This window comes from Dasypus novemcinctus, chromosome 30, assembly GCF_030445035.2.
Source record: "Dasypus novemcinctus isolate mDasNov1 chromosome 30, mDasNov1.1.hap2, whole genome shotgun sequence".
Classification (NCBI taxonomy): Eukaryota; Metazoa; Chordata; class Mammalia; order Cingulata; family Dasypodidae; genus Dasypus; species Dasypus novemcinctus.
In genome coordinates, this window is record NC_080702.1 from 9,614,896 (window position 1) to 9,633,969 (window position 19,074).

The 19,074-nt window shown below is 44.1% G+C and overlaps 1 long non-coding RNA gene and 1 other non-coding gene across 2 annotated transcripts in view; one reads left to right on the forward strand and one right to left on the reverse strand.

Moving 5' to 3' along the window:
- LOC131276715 (uncharacterized) overlaps positions 1 to 19,074 on the forward strand; it is a 104,130-nt gene that overhangs the window by 68,093 nt on the left and 16,963 nt on the right. The window lies entirely within an intron of this gene.
- On the reverse strand, positions 11,887 to 11,948 carry LOC131276962 (U7 small nuclear RNA). Its single transcript, XR_009184177.1, has one exon. It is a non-coding gene; the product is annotated as a U7 small nuclear RNA (small nuclear RNA).

Consider the following 19,074-nt stretch of genomic DNA (forward strand, 5'->3'; position numbering starts at 1 on the left):
GGCTGATGAATTTGAGCATCTTTTCATATGCTTATTGGCCTTGGAGGTTAGCCTGTGACTGTCTTCCTTGTCCACTTGTCACTGGCTAATTCTTTGATGTGGAAATACCTCCTCACCACTTGGCTGCTTCTTCTTCCTTTGATCTCCAGCTCCAATCTCATCTCCTCTGACTTAGGTAAAATAATTTTTTTGGGGATTCCAGGGCTGGACATTGAATCTGGGACCTTGTTTGTGGGAAGCTGGCACTGAACCACTGAGTCAGTTGGTTTATTCATTTGCTTGTTTGTTTTTAGGAGGCACCAGGAACGAAACTTGGGCCATCCCGTATGGGAAGCAGGTGTTCAACTGCTTGAACCACATCCACTGCCAACACCTTTCGTACCTGCTCTGTTATCCTACCACTGACCCCTCACGTTGTATTTGCTGATTCTTTAGCTTTTGCTCCCTGGATTGTAAATGACTCCTTATAAGGTTTACATTCCTCTCTCCCTGCCCTGGGCCTAGCACAGGGTCACATATACAGTCCTCACTCACTCTCCATTTCGTAGAGTGAAAAGAGTAGAGGACAGTGCCTGGTGCCTGGCTCTTTCCACCATCTGTACGATGCCTCTCCTGGCAGGGGAGGTGCTTTCAGACCATCACATCTGCAGTACTTGGATGTAGTTGAGACTCGCCGTGGACTGTGAGGTCAGCTCAGCTAGGGTGGAATTGTGACTCCTGTGAAGTCATATTCACAGGGTGTAGCCTAACGTTAGACTTCCCTGTACCTAGATCCTGACATGTACTTGCTGGGTCACTTCAGGGAGAGTACTTGAGATCTTTGTGCCTGTCGCTCATCTGTAAACGGTGATTAATAAACATACATAAGTTTTAGACTTTGTTTTATAATTAAAATCTAATGTTAGCTTGCCTGCCTCCTCAAGCAGTCTCCTTCCATCCTTTATTCCTCCGAAAGGAGAGTCATGGACTCAGTGGGTCCTATGCGTATTTTAAGATAAATTGTCCAGAAATATGTCATATCTTAGATACATGCATTTTACTATTTACAGAGCAGAGGTGACTTTTCATCCTTTGTTCACTCTGGTCCTAGGGCCTTGATGTCAGTCCCACACTCTCTAGGTGAGCTGTGATTTGTCTAAACCTTAATTAAAAGCAAAAATAATCACCAGCTTCAAAACACTAGATATATCAGATGTGTTTTATTGTGTGTACTAGTGATGACTCTGCCTGTTCCACTGTCAGACTCCCCTTCCCTGGGCCCACCCTTTTCACCCCAGGCTCCCCATCTACCAATACCTTCCCCCAGGCCGCTTTTACCCTGGGCACCCCATCTGTCCTTTCCCTGGATCCACTATATCTTTTTTCTTTTTTTTAAGATTCACATTTTATTTCTCTCCCCTCCCCTCCCACCCTTGTTTCTGCTCTCTGTGTCCATTCACTGTGTGTTCTTCTGTGTCCGCTTGCATTCTTGTCAGCAGCACCAGGAATCTGTGTCTCTTTGTGTTGAATCATCTTGCTGTGTCAGCTCTCCGTGTGTATGGTGCCGCTCCTGGGCAGGCTGGACTTTTTTCATGCGGGGCAGATCTCCTTGCAGGGTCGCACTCCTTGTTCATGGGGCTTCCCTACACGGGGGACAACCTGTGTGGCAGGGCACTCCTCGCATGCATCAGCACTGCGTGTGGGCCACCTCCACACGGGTCAGGAGGCCCTGGGTTTGAACCCTGGACCTCCCGTGTGGTAGGCGGGCGCTCTGTCAGTTGAGCTAAATCCCTTCCCAATCTTGAATTCCCATCCCTTAAAGTCAAAACACGTTTTTAATATTTCTGGGTCAGGTTTTTACTCAGGTTTCATCTTTCGTGCTGCTTTCCTCACCATATTAACTGGGACATCAAAACTTTAAAGAGTTAAGTCTGGCTTCATCTGTCTCCAATTCTACACATCAGTGGCTTCTCTATACTTGATTTACAGAGAATAGATAAATTATATAAAAGAAAAAGAACCAGGTTTTTAAAATTTATTTCTCTCCCCTCCCCCCCCACCCTGTAATCTGCTCTGTTTCCATTCACTGTGTGTGCTTCTGTGACCACTTATATCCTTATCAGCGGCACCGGGAATCTGTTTCTTTTTGTTGAGTCATCTTGCTGTGTCAGCTCTCCATGTGTGCGGCGCCATTCTTGGGCAGGCTCCACTTTCTTATGCGCTGGATGGCTCTCCTTAATGGGGCACACTCCTTGCGCGTGGGGCTCCCCTACGCCAGGGACACCCCTGCGTGGCAGGGCATTCCTTGTGCGCATTAGCACTGCGTGTGGGCCAGCTCCACACGGGTCAGGGAGACCTGGGGTTTGAACTGTGGACCTCCCATGTAGTAGGCGGATGCTCTATCCATTAGGCCAAGTTCACTTCCCAGAACCAGATTTTATTTCTAAAACGTCTGGAAGACTGACAAGAAAAATGGGAAGGACAGGAGGCACCTGTGCGCAGCAGTGGGTTCTACTGGCTCCACGTCTGGAGGGGACAGGCGGAGGCTTCCTCTCCTGTCTGAGTAATCTGACTGCTGGGATCCTACCAGATGACAGCCCCAACCCCCAACTTCTGTAACAAAACTGCAGGAAACACAGAGGAAATGGAAACCTTTGTCTTTGGGGCTCCATTTGGCTCTAGGAGTGCAGAGAACAGGTGCTGATTTGTATAACACTTTTAAAGTTGACAACCCCTGGTCCAGCCTGCAGGAAAGTGGACAAGGCTGCTTCTTGAGGTTCTGCTGCCTCAGGCCAGCATTTGTCTCTTAAAACTTGTCATGGTAGAGCCGCACCTGGAGAGAAGTGAACGGGCTGAGGGCCCAAACAGTTCTGTCTCCTGCAAAGCCCTGACTCGTGGTGACAGAACCCTGAAGGCAAGGCTCCTCCTTGTGGGTTCATGAAATTAAAGGCTGGGATGGACGTGAATGTAAATCCAGTATGTCTCTGAGAGGTTCCAGGTCCTCCACAGGAAATAAGGGGGCCCTGCCGGGGCACACCCCTGGGTGTTGGGCATTAGTGCCTTCATCCACAGGGTTACTCTTAGGGGTGGTGGCCCCTATGTTGGCCATAGGGTGCTTTGGCTCCAGGGCCCCAGGTCTTTAGGCCTAAGTTTACCCCAAAGTGATATGTGGTGTGGGGGCCCTACTCCTTTTTCCTCTTATACTGAGTGCATCAATGTTGGAGCTCAGATCTGTGACCTCCACTTGGCTCCCAAAGCTCTTATGTGCTGCTGAAACCCGACCTGGAGACGACTGGGGTGCTGCTGCCGAATGTTGAGCATCGCTGCCTCTCGCTGGGGTTGAAATTGGTCACAGCACACGGCGTGTTGGTGGTGGCTGCAAAGCCAGAGGCATTGCCTGTGCTGGAGGAGAACACGGTGGGGTGGACCCAAAGGCCAGCTGGAGCCTGGCGTGGCTGCCCAAGGTGAAACTTCTAGGTATCAACCCATCAAAGCTAGCAGTGGTCGTGCTCAGGTGTACCTGGCCTTTAGCAGAGGTTGAGGTGGGAGTTGCCAGGTTTTCAAATTGGAAAGAATGTTCAAAGCCGAGGTTTCCAGGAAGCTGCCCACCAGGGACTCCAAATAGGAGCTGGGGCGCTGCTACAGGGTTAAAGGGGAGTTTACACTTTGGGGTCAGGCTGCGAACCCAAGTGTGTGCAGGCTGAGGGTGTCTGTGGTGGAGGCAGCGCTGCCGCTGGATGTGCCTGAAGGGCCTGGTCAGATGGGAAGAAGCTGGCACTGGAGCCAGCAGGAGGCCCACAGAGCAGTGGAGGGGGAAGGGATGTGGTATTCATCGGGGTGACCCGACGGTCAGAGGAAGGTGGGAAGTCAAGGCTGCAGGTGTGCTGGTTGAGGGGCTGGAAGTGGCTGCAGAAGCAGCCTCTGGAAGGCCCGTGGCGTGAGGGTCCCCAGGCCTAGTGGTGGGAGGGGTGTCCATGAGAAGGAGTGAGGAGAGTCCACACACACCGGAATCGCTGAGCTCATTCTGACTATGATGGGATACCTGCGGAGGGAGGAGGTGCTGGGAGCTGTGCGGAACTCAGAACTGGCATCAGTTGCAGCTGTCACAGACTCTGGGATGCACAGGGACTCTTCTCAGGGGTCTCGCCGAAATTGGCTTGACCATGCAGCAGCTGCAGGAGCAGGCTCTGGGCTTCTTTCACAATTCCCACCTTCTGTGGTGCCGGGATCCAGGGCAGAAGAGGGCCTAGCACACAGCCCAGTCTGTGATGATGGGGTGGCAGCAGGGCTCAGCTAGGTGAAAGATACTGAGGGGAGAGGGTGTGCCAGTACGTCAGGTGGGGCTGGGACAGTGAGGAGAGGACGGGTCTGCAGAGTAGCATTTCTTCCGAGGCAAAGGACCCACCGATGTGGCCACTGCAGTGGATCCCAGGATGAGCCCTGGGCCTGGGGAGTCCTTCCCACACCTCCTCACCTGTGAATTACTGTGGGGGATGCAGAGGCAGCTGGTGGAGGAGCAGTCCAGGAGCAGGCCAGGGAATGTACTAGAAGGCTCTGAGGTGCTGCATTCTGGGGTGCTTCAGTCTTACCACCTGGGGAACTGTTGATTCGTCCAGCGCACTGCTTCCTTTTCCTGGGTCTAGATTCTCAGCAGTGACTCAGTACCCTAGCTGGTGTGTGTGTGTGTGTGTGTGTGTGTGTGAGTGTGATGGCAGCCTCAGGTGGGCCCGTCACCTGTGTGACAGCAGAGGAATTTTACGTTAATGGTGCCTGGACTGTCGAATATGGGTGAGCCATCCCCTAACTTTTTTCTGCTCTGAGGTGACCAAAGCCTGATTGATCTGGATCTTTCTCGGGGTTTTCATGGAGGCCAAGGAGATAGGAAGATGCCCATCCTTGCTCACATTCTTTGTGTATCTGTAGAGCAGCTGGGAGACAGACAGGGCTGGATCTCTCCTCTTCTCAGGGGCAGCAAACCTGGAATGGATCTCTCTGAGTTCCTGACTGCATTTCCTATGTGCATGGTTCAGAGAGATCCAGGAGTTCTGGGTGGAGCTGCTTTCTGTGCTTTGGCAGGAAGTTTTCTCTTAAGGCCCAGGTCTGGGCAGGAGGGAGGCCAGGCCTCCCCTGACCCTCAAAGGCCTAATGCAGACTCTGCAGTCCTGGAGCCATCGGAACCCTTCTTTCATTGTCCTGATAGGTCTTTGGCCTTGTTAGGAGAACAGCTTGCCCAGGGAACTGCACCCCTAGGATTAGGAATGCCTGAGAATTCAAACTAGGGGGCCGTGAAATAGGTTCCTCCAAGAAACCCAGATCCCAGTGACTACCACAACCAAAAACGCTGTAAGTTGTGTCTAGTTCAGGGACATCATTTGTTTGTCATTGGTTAGAATTCCTCTCTAGGCCACTAGAATTAGCAACACATATTCAACCATAGCTATTTATGTTCTTTTTCTTTTTGATATACTTTAACCTCCGAATACTTAGTGTGTGATTTCAAAATATGTTCTGTGACTGAAAGTACAAAAAGAAAAAACAAAACCAATGTCATGCTCTAGCCAAGAGAAATGAATATTTTTGTTCACCTAAAATCCCTGTGTGCCACTCTTTTAGCTGCTTAATTGTATGTCCTAGATAAAGGCCATTATGGTTCTCCTGGTTTTGACTTTGTTTGGAATTGTTTTTAGTGTTTGCTCTGGGGATAACTTCTCACATACTAATCAGTTAATTTTTAACAATTCAAATAAAACGTAGATCCCTCACAGTCATATAGAGTATTTAAACCCCTACTCTTGGTTATACTTGTCATATGCATTCTCTGCATGTGGTATGGCCATCTACTCCCAAAAGGGTGTAATTTCTGCCAAATATTCATTCATATATTAATTTAATGGTATCTGTTCCTGAAGTTCAAAATTTTCCTCTTATAATTATTTTTATTCTTCCCGAAGATGTTTCTTTCGCATCTTTATAGAGCAAGTTGTCTAGTGATGAATTTAGATTTCTCTGTCCTCTCCGTTTTCTTTTTTGCCTTGAATCCTTGGACAGTTTTTGGTGTATGTAGTATTCTGGGTTGATATTATTTTATTTCAGCACTTCAAAGATCCTGTTTTACTCTCTTCTGGCCTCTATTGGGTCTGAGGAGAAATGACAGGCCTTCAAATTGTTTTTCTCCTATAATGTGTCGTTTTTCTTAGGGTCCTTTCAGAATTTTTCATCTCTGATTGTCAGCCGATATTTTAAATGATGTGTCAGGGTGTGATTTTCTGAGTTTCTCAGATCTGTGTATCACAAGATTGGCTAGTGTTCAGGCTGTTTTAGCCCATATTTATTCTGAACAATTCTGTGTCTTCTCCCTTCAGCATTTAGCATGAATATTTACTGTCCTACAGGTTTCTGAGGTTCTGTTAACTTTAGCTTAACCTTTTTGCTCGCTCTGTGTTCTTCATTATATCACGTTACTGCTCTAAGTTCCATGTCACTGATTCTTTCCTCTGTTACCTCCATTCTCTTATTTATCCCACTCAGGGAACTTCTGAATTGTGGGTTGTTGTGAACTTAGAAAACGAACATACATAGCATCATACAGGGCTCTCAACCTCACCCTACCACCAATGCCTTACAATGTCAAACATTTTTAATCATTAAAGAGCATCCTCAAAATATTACTAGTAATCAAAATACCTTATGATGGTGTATTTTTCCCCAAACCGACTCTATTATCATTATTTTTATATGATTTATATGTGAATATGCATAAACAATAGTGTGTAGTGGAAGTTGTGAACTTAACAAAGCAAACATGCATAACATCATAAAGGGGTAGTCCCATACATCAGCCCACCGCCAACAGTGTTCATTGTTACATGACATTTGTAACAAAATATGAAAGATTGTAATCAAAATCTTACTACTAACTATAGTCCTTATCTTACATTTGGTGTATTTTTCCTCCAACCTACCCTATTATTATTTTTAAAATATTTTTTTTTGACAGAAGTTGTAAACTTAGGAAACAATCATGCACATGTGTAGAATTCCCATACAACACCCCTCTATCAACATACCACTGTGTGATGGCACATGTGTTAGATTATGAAATAATATTGGGTTATTATCAGGTTCATAGCTTATATTTGGCACATTTTTTCCATACTCGCACATTATCAACACAGTACATCTTTGGTATATAAGCATGAATATTACGCTATTATTGTTAACCACAGTCTGTAGGTCATTTCTGTTGTATTTTTCTCATGCTTCTCCATATTCCCACCTCCCCCCCCCGCCACAGTGATGTATATCTCCTCTAGATCACAAAGGACACTCTGTCCTCTGTACCATCAACCAAAATTCTCATCCACCTCTGTGTTTACTGTGTTAGCCCCTAGATTATTCCCTAGCTGTCTGTCAATTTGCCTTTATATCCCTAGACTACACTTTTCAGTCACATTCCCATTTATATAACGATGTTAATCACTGTAATATATTACCATCAGCTGTATATGTTTTCACCCTTTTACAGTACTGTTAATTAAAACGTCTACATAAATTAAATATCAGTAGTCCATGTCAGTCCTGCTCTTATCTCCTTGAAGCATCCACTACCTACTACTGAGTCTTCAAGATACTTTACTACATTTTTTCCAGAAGCTTTATGGTTTTTGCTTTTGTATTTACGATTTGGTTCTAGTTTGAATTAATTTTTGTATGAGATGTGAGGTAGGGGTCCTTTTTCTTTCTTCTGGCTATGGATATCCAGTTCTCCCAGCACCGTTTGTTGAATGGACTGTTCTCCCTAAACTGGGTGCATCTGACAGGCTTGTCAAAAATCTCTTGACCCTTGATGTGAAGAACTGTTTGTATTCCTTGAGAGAATCAGTCGATCTCAATAGTTTGGGAAGTCTAGTATTCAAGCCCTCAACATTGTTGCAAGTATCTGTAAATCTGGTCCCTGAAGTAGTGAAGATTGATTGTCACTATGGGCCCTGAGGGGAGGAGGGGAGAGGTATAGAATAGATGGAAGCAGGGTAACTAGGGAGCAATGAAACTGCTCCACAAGATCATGTAACAATGGATATTAGGACATGTTAATGTACACCAAAAATGTATACAAGTCTATAAACTAAAGTGTAAACCATAATGTAAACACAGGGAAACTAAAAATTTAGAAATTTTACAGTCTGAAATATAAACCGTAATGTAAACCAAAATGGAACCAGGTTTGGAAGCTATGTTTCAAACTCTATACATCAGCTGCAGCAAATGTAACATGAACATGTAAAAAGATCGTTGCTGGGGAAGGGGGAAAGGGTTTGATATTGAATATATGGGAGTCCCCTCTATTGTGTAATGTGAATTACTGTGATCTAAAACTTTTTTGAAGACAAGGTTAAAAATTAGAAAAAAAAATTAAAAAAAGAGGAATGAATGTAGACACTGAGGAGAAGAAATGAAAGAAAGTGCCTTGCCACTGTACATACAGGGCAACACCTATTACAGTGATGAAAGGCAAAAAGTTAAAAACAAAGCTTTATGATATTTTTTATTTTTATTAATACACCAGTTTATTTTTTCTTTATCTTCATATTTCTAAATTAGTATGTGTATTTCTAATCTTTAAACCCATCACTTTATTTCATTTTCCTTTTAAGTGTATTTGGCAATATATTAGACTTCATTGTTCAAGACATTTTGGACCACAGAGAGTTTCACCTATGGGGAGGGGAAGAGCACTGTTGTGGGTTGTTATCGATTCGGGTCCCATGATTGGGAGGGTGTTTTCCAGGGCATGTATATAGGGGCCATAAAAATGTTCTGCTATATGTTGGGTATTTTTATAGTAGTTACAGTTACAGATGACAACTGAGGGAGTACAGAGTTCCTACTCAGGAGAGCTCTGTAACATTCCCCGATGGAACAGCAGTAATCCCCCAAGTGCAACAGCAAAGACCAACAAGGAAGGATGGTCCAACGATGAGCCCTTGATAATGACAACTGTGCTTATGAGGCTGTGTGCCTGAAATGTGAACTAGGCCTAGAGCTGCAGGGTGCCTAAGAGTTACCTCTTGAGAGCCTCCATATTGCTCAAATGTGGCCAATATCTAAACTAAACTCAGCACATAAATGCAATACCTTCCCCGAGCATGAGACATGACTCCTAGGGATGAGCCTCCCGGGCACCGATGGATTATTACCAGTCACCAACTGGTAATGCAACTAGAAAGAGACCTTGAATAAAAGGTCAACTCAGACCAACAGAGTATCTCAGCCTACATATAGGATGTGTTAAAAACTGCTGTTTTACCTTGTATAAAAGGGGGAAATGGCAAAGAGAAATGAGTATATATAGATGAGAGTCTTCAAAGAAGAGTTGGGGGGTCATCAGAGTGGCCGTGCTTATGCACACCTCAGCAGGACCCCAGAAACAGCTTAAAGAGATACAACCGTAGGTACTGGTTCTCCTGAAGGCTATGGAGACCCACAGAGTATATGGTCATGGCAGATGGATTTTGAGTTCTTTGCCATGTCAATAGGCCCTACTTTGGAATTTGTGCTCCTGAGAGTGATGGAGCTGGACTCAGATATGACCTGTCTACACATGCCTCTTGTGTCACTTTTACTGAGCCTGTGGTTCATATTATGTGTGGTGTGTACTCAGGGGACTTGACTCTCTGAACCACCCATGTACCAGCTGGGCCCTGAGCCTCAGCAGAGTTGCAATCCCTACTCTCTGTTTCATTGGACTTACCCAGGTCAGCTAACAGGGAGGTGAAGATGGTCAACCACCACACCAGGGAACGAAGAGTGCCTACAACTGCAAGCAGGAGAATTGCATCCATCAGTCATGAGGAATCTATGCCTCTTCTTTATATAGAGGTAGAGTGGACATCACCATCCCCAGGGTCCACAGAATGGAGGAATAAAACATGGATTAGAGTGGACTTACTGATATTGTACTATGAAACTATTGTGACTAGTAATAGAAGAAATTGTATCATTGACGTGAAGAGTGTGGCCACAGTAGATGCTGCGGGCAGGGAGAGGGAAGAGAGATGTGATGAGTGGGCATTTTGGGGACTTGGGATTTTCTTAAGTGATATTGCAGTGTCAGATGCTGGACATTATATATCCTGCCATAACCCACTGAATATACTGGGGGAGAGTGTGAACTACAGGGTAAACTATTATCCACGTGGTGCAGCAGTGCTCCAAAATGTGTTCGCCAAGTGCAGTGAGTGTGCCACAATGATGGGGGAGGTTGTTTGTGTGGGAGGAGTGGGGTGGGGGGATGGGGGGTATATGGGAACCTTTTTTTTAAAAAATATAACCTTTTTTGTGATGTATTTATATTCAGAAAAATACTGATTACAAAAATGATGGAGGTGGGAGTTGGGGACTAGGTTATATGGGCACCTCTTATGTTTTTTTAATGTAACATTCTGTGTCATCTATTAACTTTAATAAAAAGAAATGTGTTAATAAAACAAAAACCGATGATTTGTGAAACCATCACTTCATTTCCATTGGTCTATGTATCTGTCTTTATTTCAGTACCATGGTGTTTTCACCAGTATACCTTGGTAATACGATTTAAAGTCCAGAAGTGAGAGTCCTCCAACTTCAGTTTTCTTCTTTAAGGTGTTCCTGGTATTTAGGACCCCTTAACCTTCCAAATAAATTTAATAATCATGCTTTCCAATTATTTTTAAAATGCTATTGGACGTTCTATCAGAATTGCATAGAATCTGTTTATCAATTTGAGTAGAATTTACATCTTAATGATATTTAGTCTTCTAATATGTGAGCATGGCATGTTCTTCCAATTATTTACATCTTTTTAAATTTCTTTTAACAGTGAGTTGTAGTTTTCTGAATACAAGTGATTTTCAATGTTAGGTTGATTCTTAAATATTGGTGGTTTATCTGTCATTTTATTTTACTACTCTTTTGACATTTTCGGTTACTTTTTCTTACATACTCTATATTTCTAGACTCTCTGTCCTGATTTTTCTTTTCAGGCTGTAACATACCCTTTAATATTTCCTGCAAAGCTGGTGTCTTGGTTATAAACTCTCTCAATTTCTGTTTATCTGTGAATATTCTAAACTCACCCTCAATTTTGAAAGACAATATTACCAGGTATAAGATTCTTAACTGGAAATTTTTCCTTCACAGTATCTTAACTATATCATACCAATGTTGTCTTCTTTTTATGTTTTTTAAGAATACCCAGTTTACTAAGGTGAACTTAACTTTATTGTTAAATATGGGGAATGTGGGAAGCACATGGCACTCATGTGATAGGGTCTCTGCCTACCATAGGGGAAGTCCCAGGTTTGGTCCCTAGTGTCTCCTGGTGAAAAAGAAGAGAAAGTGTGCCTATATGGCAAGCCATTTTCTGCATGATGAGCCAAATGTTTGCACTAAGTCAAGTGCCCGAATGGTGAGCCGAGTGCCCTCATGGTGAGCTGAGTGTCCACATGGCAAACTGAGTCCCCACTTGGTGAGCCAAATGCACAAATGTGAGTGCCTGAGTGGCATACTGAATGCCCACACGAGTGCCCGTATGGCGAGCCAGTGCCTGCATGTTGAGCTGAGTGCCCACACAGTGAGTCAGCACCTGTGTGAATCATGCAGCAAGAAGATGCCGCAATTAAAAAACAGACAAGGGAAGAGTCAAGGTGAAGCGCAGCAAGAGGCCAGGAACTGAGGTAGTAGAATTGACAGGGAACCTCTCTCCACAGTAGAGTTCCCCAGGATGGAATCCCGGTGAATCCTAAAGGAGAAAAATGAGAAGAGAATACAAAAAAGAGAAATTGATAAAGAAGATCACACAGCAAATGGACACAGACAGCAATAACAGCAGGGCAGGGGATGGAAAGAAAAAAAAAATATGGGGAAAGTAAGGGTCTTCCAGCAAGAGCCAGAAGACCTACTGAACAAATTCTAAAAGACCTGTAACACTCACCACTCTCTCTTGCCTCCATGGGAACTCTGTACTTAATCTTATTGGGTGTCCCTTATATGTTATGCATTGGTTCTCTCTTGCTCAGAATTCTCTGTCTTTGGTATTTGACATTATAATTAATATGTCTTGGGGTTGTACTCTTTGAAATTATACATAAGGGAGTGCGTTGTGCTTCTTGGATATGGATATCCATGTCCTTTAATAGGCTTGTGAAATTTTCTACCGTTATTTCTTAAAACATTCCTATTACCCTTTTCCCCTTTTCTCCTTCTTGGACACCTTTTACACATATGTTTGCACATCTTTTGTTGTCATTTAGTTCCCTGAAACCTTGTTCAATTTTTTCCATTCTTTTCTTCCACTGTTCTTTTTTACTTTTGCTTTCAGAAGCTATTTCTTCCAGCTCACCAGTCCTTTTTTCTGCCTCCTCAAATCTGTTATATGAGTCCAGTATTTTTAAAATTTCATTTATTGCACCTTTAATTCCCATAAGATCTCCAGTTTTTCTGTATGTACTTTGAAATTTGTGCTTTTCCAGTGCCATCTTTTTATTTTTTTATTAAGTTGTCTTCTCTTTTTAAAAGATACATGGATCACAAAAAATGTTACATTAAAAAATGTAAGAGGTTCCCACATATATTGACTGTCGCACATTCATTGCTTTTGGTGAATACATTTTGGAGCACTGCTGCACCACATAGATAATAGTTTACATTGTAGTTAACACTCTCCCCAGGCCATTCAGTGGGTTATGGTAAGATATATAATGTCCAGCATCTGTCCCTGCAATATCATTTAGGATAATTCCAAGTCCCGAAAATGTCCCCACATCTCATCTCCTCTTCCCTTTTCGTACCCTCAGCAACTACCTTGGCCACTTTCTCCAGATCAATGCTCCAGTTTCGACCATTAGTAGTCACAGTAGTTCTATAGTAGAATACCTGTAAATTCACTGTAATCTGTATTTTATTCCTCCATGCTGTGGACCCTGGTTTGGTGATGTCCACTCCACCTCTATATCGAGAAGGAGCTTAGAGCCCGCATGGTTGATGGATGCGATTCTCCTGCTTGGAGTTATAGGCACTCTCAGCTCCCTGACATGGTGGTTGACCATCTTTACCTCCTAGCTGACCTGTGTAGTAAGTTCAACAAATCGGAGAGTAGGATTTGCAGCTCTGCTGAGGCTCAGAGCTAGGCTGGCACATGCCCAGTCCAGAGATTTAAGTTCCTTGATATATACCAACCCCAACCAACCACAGGTTCAGTAAAAGTGACATAAGAGGCATGTGTAGAAAGGTCACATCTGAGTCCCAATCCATTAGACTCAGGAACACAAATTCTAAAGTAAGGCCCATTGGCAAGGCAATGGATATATTAGGCTTCATTTTTGAAGTAGTTTTGTACCATAGGGGGGTTCAAGTATCGCAGGCGAGGAGCATCAGTGTTGTCTTAATATACCTAATCTCTTTAGTCATCTCGTTGAATTTGTTAAGGTGATTTGTTTGAACATCTATGATTAGTTGTCTCAACTCCTTTATGTCATCAGGAGGCTTACCTTGTTCCTTTACCTGGGTGATATCTTCCTGTTTCTTTGTATGGATTGCCGTTTTTGTTGGTATCTTGCCACCTGGCTTACTAGATGTATTTATTCTGGGTGGCAGTTTCTCTCTTTAGTTTAGGGTTTTTTTGCCCTTTCTCCTTTGCCAGTTGTGTGGTGGGAGCCAAGGATATAATTGGTGTTGAACGCAGTGGAGACTCAAGCTGCCCTTGTTTCCCAAGGACTGATGAATCTCCTCCCTTCTTTCTCCTTTGCAGGATATGGATAGTGCCACAGCTGTGTGGAATGATCCAGGGTGCGCAGACCTAGACTGTAGTCACCTAGAGAGACTGAGGAAGCTTAAAGTCCCCTCCCCTGCATTGGCAGGGATAGAGCTGCAGGTGTGGGCAACATGCTATGCTGTACATGTGCAAAATGACCTTAGTTGCCCTGGTAGCCTTCCCATTATTCAGTCTGCCAGCCGAATGTTCCTGCAGTTATCCAGAGATAGGCTGGTGCAGGGCCCACCAGCTTCCTCCCTGGTAGAGGTGGGGCTGATGCCTAGGCTAGGGGTGCAGGCTGATCTCGGTACAAGAAGCCAGTCCCTACGATCACTATGATTTTCAGCCAGCCCAGCTTCCCCTCATGCTGGGGGCAAAGTCAAAATGGTGTCCACTGGCCTCTTTCTTACTTCGACAGGTTCAAACTTTACCTGTTCTTAGGGTTCTATTTCAGCCAGCCATATTTACTAATCACTAGCTGCAGTTGGTGGCCAACCATCCCTTCCTTCCCTGTTTTTTGGGAAACGGAGCTTCCAATTCCAGAATGGCCCCTGAAGCAGTCAGAGTAGAATGATTGTAGTCCTCTGAGGCATGGCCTTTATTTTCCTGGAGAGACTGGTACAGGGTCCCACAGCCTCCTCCCTGCTGGAGGTGGGGCTGGGGCTTAGCCTAGAGCTACAATCTGATAAGGATGGAAAGAAGCCTGTCCTTACAGCACTGGAATTTTCTCCTTGTGCCAGGGGCAGAGTTAAAATAGTGGTTACCAGCCTTGTTGCTGCCAGTGTGGGCTGAGGAGCGGCCTGGGGGCCTTCTGAGGTAAGGACAAACAGAGCACAATAACACACAGTAACCGCTCTGGAGAGGCAGGCTGGTGGCGCAGGTCTGATTTATTAGGGAAGTGCAACAGCTTATAAGGGCTAGGGTGGGGGTTGAGGGGAGTGTGGCATGCGCTGATTGGCTGGGCAAAGAGGACGGAGTGTATAGGTTGCTCGCTCTTGTTGCTGGGGAAAGAAGCAGCTTTCAGGTTGGCGAGCCAGCTAGCGCCGGAGGCCATCTCGGTACAAGCCGAGCCATTTTGCTAGGCTGAGATGTGCTGCCTACAACACAGCCTCTTTCTGACTTGGATAGGTTCAAATTTTAGCCATTCTAAACATTATACTTTAGACTGCCTAATTTACTTTACTAATCAGTATCTGAAGCTGGTGCCCAGTCTTCTCTTCCTCTGCCATTTTTGGGAAGTGGAACTTCTGATTGCAGCTGAGGAATAGCTCCGAGATGTCTTGTGCTGCCTCTGGAAGATGGGCGCCAGCCTCTGGGGTGTGGAGTGTTCTACTTATAAATCTTCTCTGCAGATGGGCAGTGTCCTCCTTCCATGCTTTCAGGGATGTTGGAGGATGCTCTTCTGGTCTCTTGGAGCCCCCAAACAGGTGCTTTAGTAGATAGCTCAGTGTGATTACTAACTGTCCTGTGGCATGAACTGACTCTCGGAACTCCTTCCTCTGGCCACCATCTTGCTGGTTTGTCCCTGAGTTTAGATGTTTTATATGTAGGTCTAAAGGTTCCCTTTTACATCTTTTTGTTGTTTGTTTCTTTGTTTTGAGCTATCTTTTCTTTCACTCCAAGGAGAGTATTTACCTTTCTCATTGAGCAGAGACTTAATAACTGCTTTGTCTAATCATTCTTTCTGTGGTTCCTTTGGGGCTGTATCTGCTGATTGTTTTTTTCCCCCTGGAGAACAGACCAGATTTTTCTAGTTCTTTTTTTTTTTTTTTTTAATTTTATTTTATTTATTCATCTTTTAAAAAAATATTACATTCAAAAAAATATGAGGTCCCCATTCACCCCCACCCCCCCCACCCCACCACTCCCCCCACAGTAACACTCTCCCCCATCATCATGACACATCCATTGCATCTGGTGAGTACATCTCTGGGCATCGCTGCACCCCATGGCCTGTGGCCCACACCATAGCCCACACTCTCCCACGTTCCATCTAGTGGGCCATGGGAGGACATACAATGTCCGGCAATTGTCCCTACAGCACCACTCAGGACATCTCCAAGTCCCGAAAATGCCTCCACATCTCATCTCTTCCTCCCATTCCCCGCACCCAGCAGCCACCATGGCCACTTTTTCCACACCAATGCCACATTTTCTCGATTATTAACCACAATAGTTCATGAATAAAATATCATTAAGTCCACTCTAATCCTTACTGTATTCCTCCTTCCTGTGGACCTTGGCTTGGTTGTATGATATGGCATGATATCCTGGTTGCATGTGGTGGTTATTTAGTTGTGAGACTTCTGAAAGATTGATTTTGCTAGTTGGGACCTCTTGCTATTCCATATGAATTTGAGGATCAACTCTTTCCATTTCTCCAAAAAAAACCGTAGAGATTTTGAGAAGTATTGCATTTAATCCGTAGATCACTTTAGGTAATATCTTGCCATTTATTAGGTCTTCTTTAATTTCTTTTCAGTAGTGTTTTGTGGTTTTCATTGTACAGGTCATTCAACTCTTTGTTCAAATTTATTCTCAGGTTTTTTTTTTTTTTTTAGGTGCTGTAGTGAATAGAATAGTTTTTTTTAAAATATATTTTTTATTTTTTTAGAAGATAGATTACACAAAATTTTATACAGAAATATAAGGGGTACCCAAATGCCCCACTCTCCACACCCCCCACCCTTCTCCACATTTAACAACTTCTTTCATTAGTATGGTAAATTCACTGCAGTTGATGAACACATTTGGAGCATTGCCACTAAGCATGGTTTACAGTTTACGTTTAGTTTATACTCTCTCCTACTCAATTCTGTAGGTTATGGCAGGGAATTAATGTCCTGTATGTGTCGTTGCAATGTGCTTCAGGACTATTTCATGTCCCAACAATGACCCCAAATTTTACACCTCCTTTTACCTCTCCCTGCCTTCTGCTCCTCTAGTGACCAATGTTTCCACATCAATGATAGCATTTCTTCCATTGCTTGAATACCAGTATGTCTGTAGTAGAATACCAGTAAGTCCCCTCAATTCCATATTTTATTCCCCAATCCTGAAGATTCTGGGATGAGTGATGACCACTCGACCTCTAATTGAGGGGTGGCTTCAATCCTATATGGCCAGTGAACTGGAGAGTAGGTGTTGGAATTAATGTAAATGGTGTTTTTTTTCCTTAATTTTTAAAAAATTTATTGAAGTGTATCACTCATACAGAAACATATGTAAACAATAAGTTTATATTAATAGTTTTGAGCTTACAAAGGAAACATACATAACATCATACAGGACTCTTATACCTCACCCTACTACCAATACCTTGCTTTCTTGTTAAACATTTTCCAGTAACGATTAAAGGGCAACATCAAAATATTTCTACTACCCAAAGCATTTTTCCCCCAACCAACCTTATTTTGTTATCTTTATCTCATTTATGTATACACATACATAAACAATAAGTGTATAATAAAAATTGTGAACCTACAAAGCAAACATGCATGACATATGTATGGGAGCCCATATATCGGCCCTCCATCAATACCTTTCATTATCGTGAGACATTTTTTATAGATTATGAAAGAATATTAGGGAAATTTTACTACTAATTATAATCCTTTTCTTATATTTGGTAGGTTTTCCCCCAACCCACCCTATTACTATTTTTTAATGTATTTTTATGACAGAAGTTGAAAATTTAGAAAATAATTGTGCACATGTGCAGAATTCCCAAACAAATCCCTCTATCAGCATACCACACTGTGGTGGAATATTGGTTACAGATTATATGATGATATCCAGTTGTTACCATATCCATAGTGTACATATGGCACATATTTTCCATACTGCACCATTACCTACACAGTTCATCTTTGGCATAAATGCAAGAATACCACATTATTACTGCTAATCACAGTCCATCTGCCGCTCCAGTTGTGCTTTTCCCATGTTTGTCCTCTCCCACCGTATTGTATATGATCAAATAGTGATGTGCCTTTGCTCCTCCTGACAAAGGACACTTGAATCTGTACCATCAACCACAATTCTCATCCACCTCCTGGTTTTCTGTGCTGTTCAGTTCCTAGGTTATTCTTTAGGCATTTACAAATGTAGACTGTTGAACGAGGGGCTCGTTGGGGTAAGGACGACGGAGACAGACTCACTCCGGAGACGGGTTCATGATGCACGTCTGCTTTATTGAGGAAGTTGCAGCTTTTATATAGCGGTTTGGCTTACGGGGCATAGCTGACAGGTGGAGGGCTCACGGGAGGAGGGTGAGGTGGGGCTGGAGACATTTGGCTCAGTGCCGGTGCACCATCTTTTGGGTGTGCCCAAAAGCGTGTGGACTAGAGAGAGTGCTCATCTAGTCGCTCGCAACACAGCCAGGCTGAATGTCTCTGCCACTCTACCTACATCTCCCCGTCTGTTATTAACTAGAGCCTACTATCCTAATTTCCTTTCTTCAGTTTTTTGGGATAAAGCTTGAAGGCTTTTGTTGATACATCAGTAGACAATACATATGACAACAATTAAGATTCCCGTTATAAACCATAGCAGAAGGTTGGGAGATGATAGGAGGGACTGTACATGCTCTAGCATTGCAGCTAGTAAAGAGGTGTCTACTCCAGAGGCTCAGGTGTTGTTAATCGATAAGATTTGAGATGTTAATAGTTGGGTGAGGCTGAGGAACTGTGGAGCGTCCACGTCCACGGGCATAAGAAGAGGTGGATGTCGTACTGCGGTCCAGAGCAGCTTTCCGCGAGCGGAGTTTGCTGTGAGGATCCAGCAAATAAGGAGGAAGAGGGTTTTGGGCCTTGCAGGGGCAGGTGCCATACGTTGGGCTTCTGTGCATAATGATTTGATGTTTCCCCGTGTGATGCAACACGTGGGATGGGCAGGAGTATGGTGTTGATGGCATCATCTCACAGGGCCGCCTTCTCGCCTTTCTTCCAGGGACAGGTTATTTATGTCGCCTGTGAGTTGAGTGACTGTCTGGGGGGTCATCTTCGGTGGTGGAGGATCGGCCATCTTGTTTTTCGGTGGGCAGGGCGAGCTGTATCAATCTGCTGGGGACCCAGATGGGCTGGTCTGCGTTTTCTGGAAAGACACAAGCAGACCCTCATCCCTGTACTAGTAGGGGATGGGGCCCATTCCATTGTTGCGTCAGGGGGTCTTTCCAGCGCACCAAGGGCGCTGGTGTGGGTATAGAGCGGAGTCCTCCCCAGTGCTTATTGGCGGGAGAGAGACCTTCAGAATTGAAAGAAAAGTAATTTAGTGTAATTAGGGCTTTTGTTATGATGTTTTTGAGT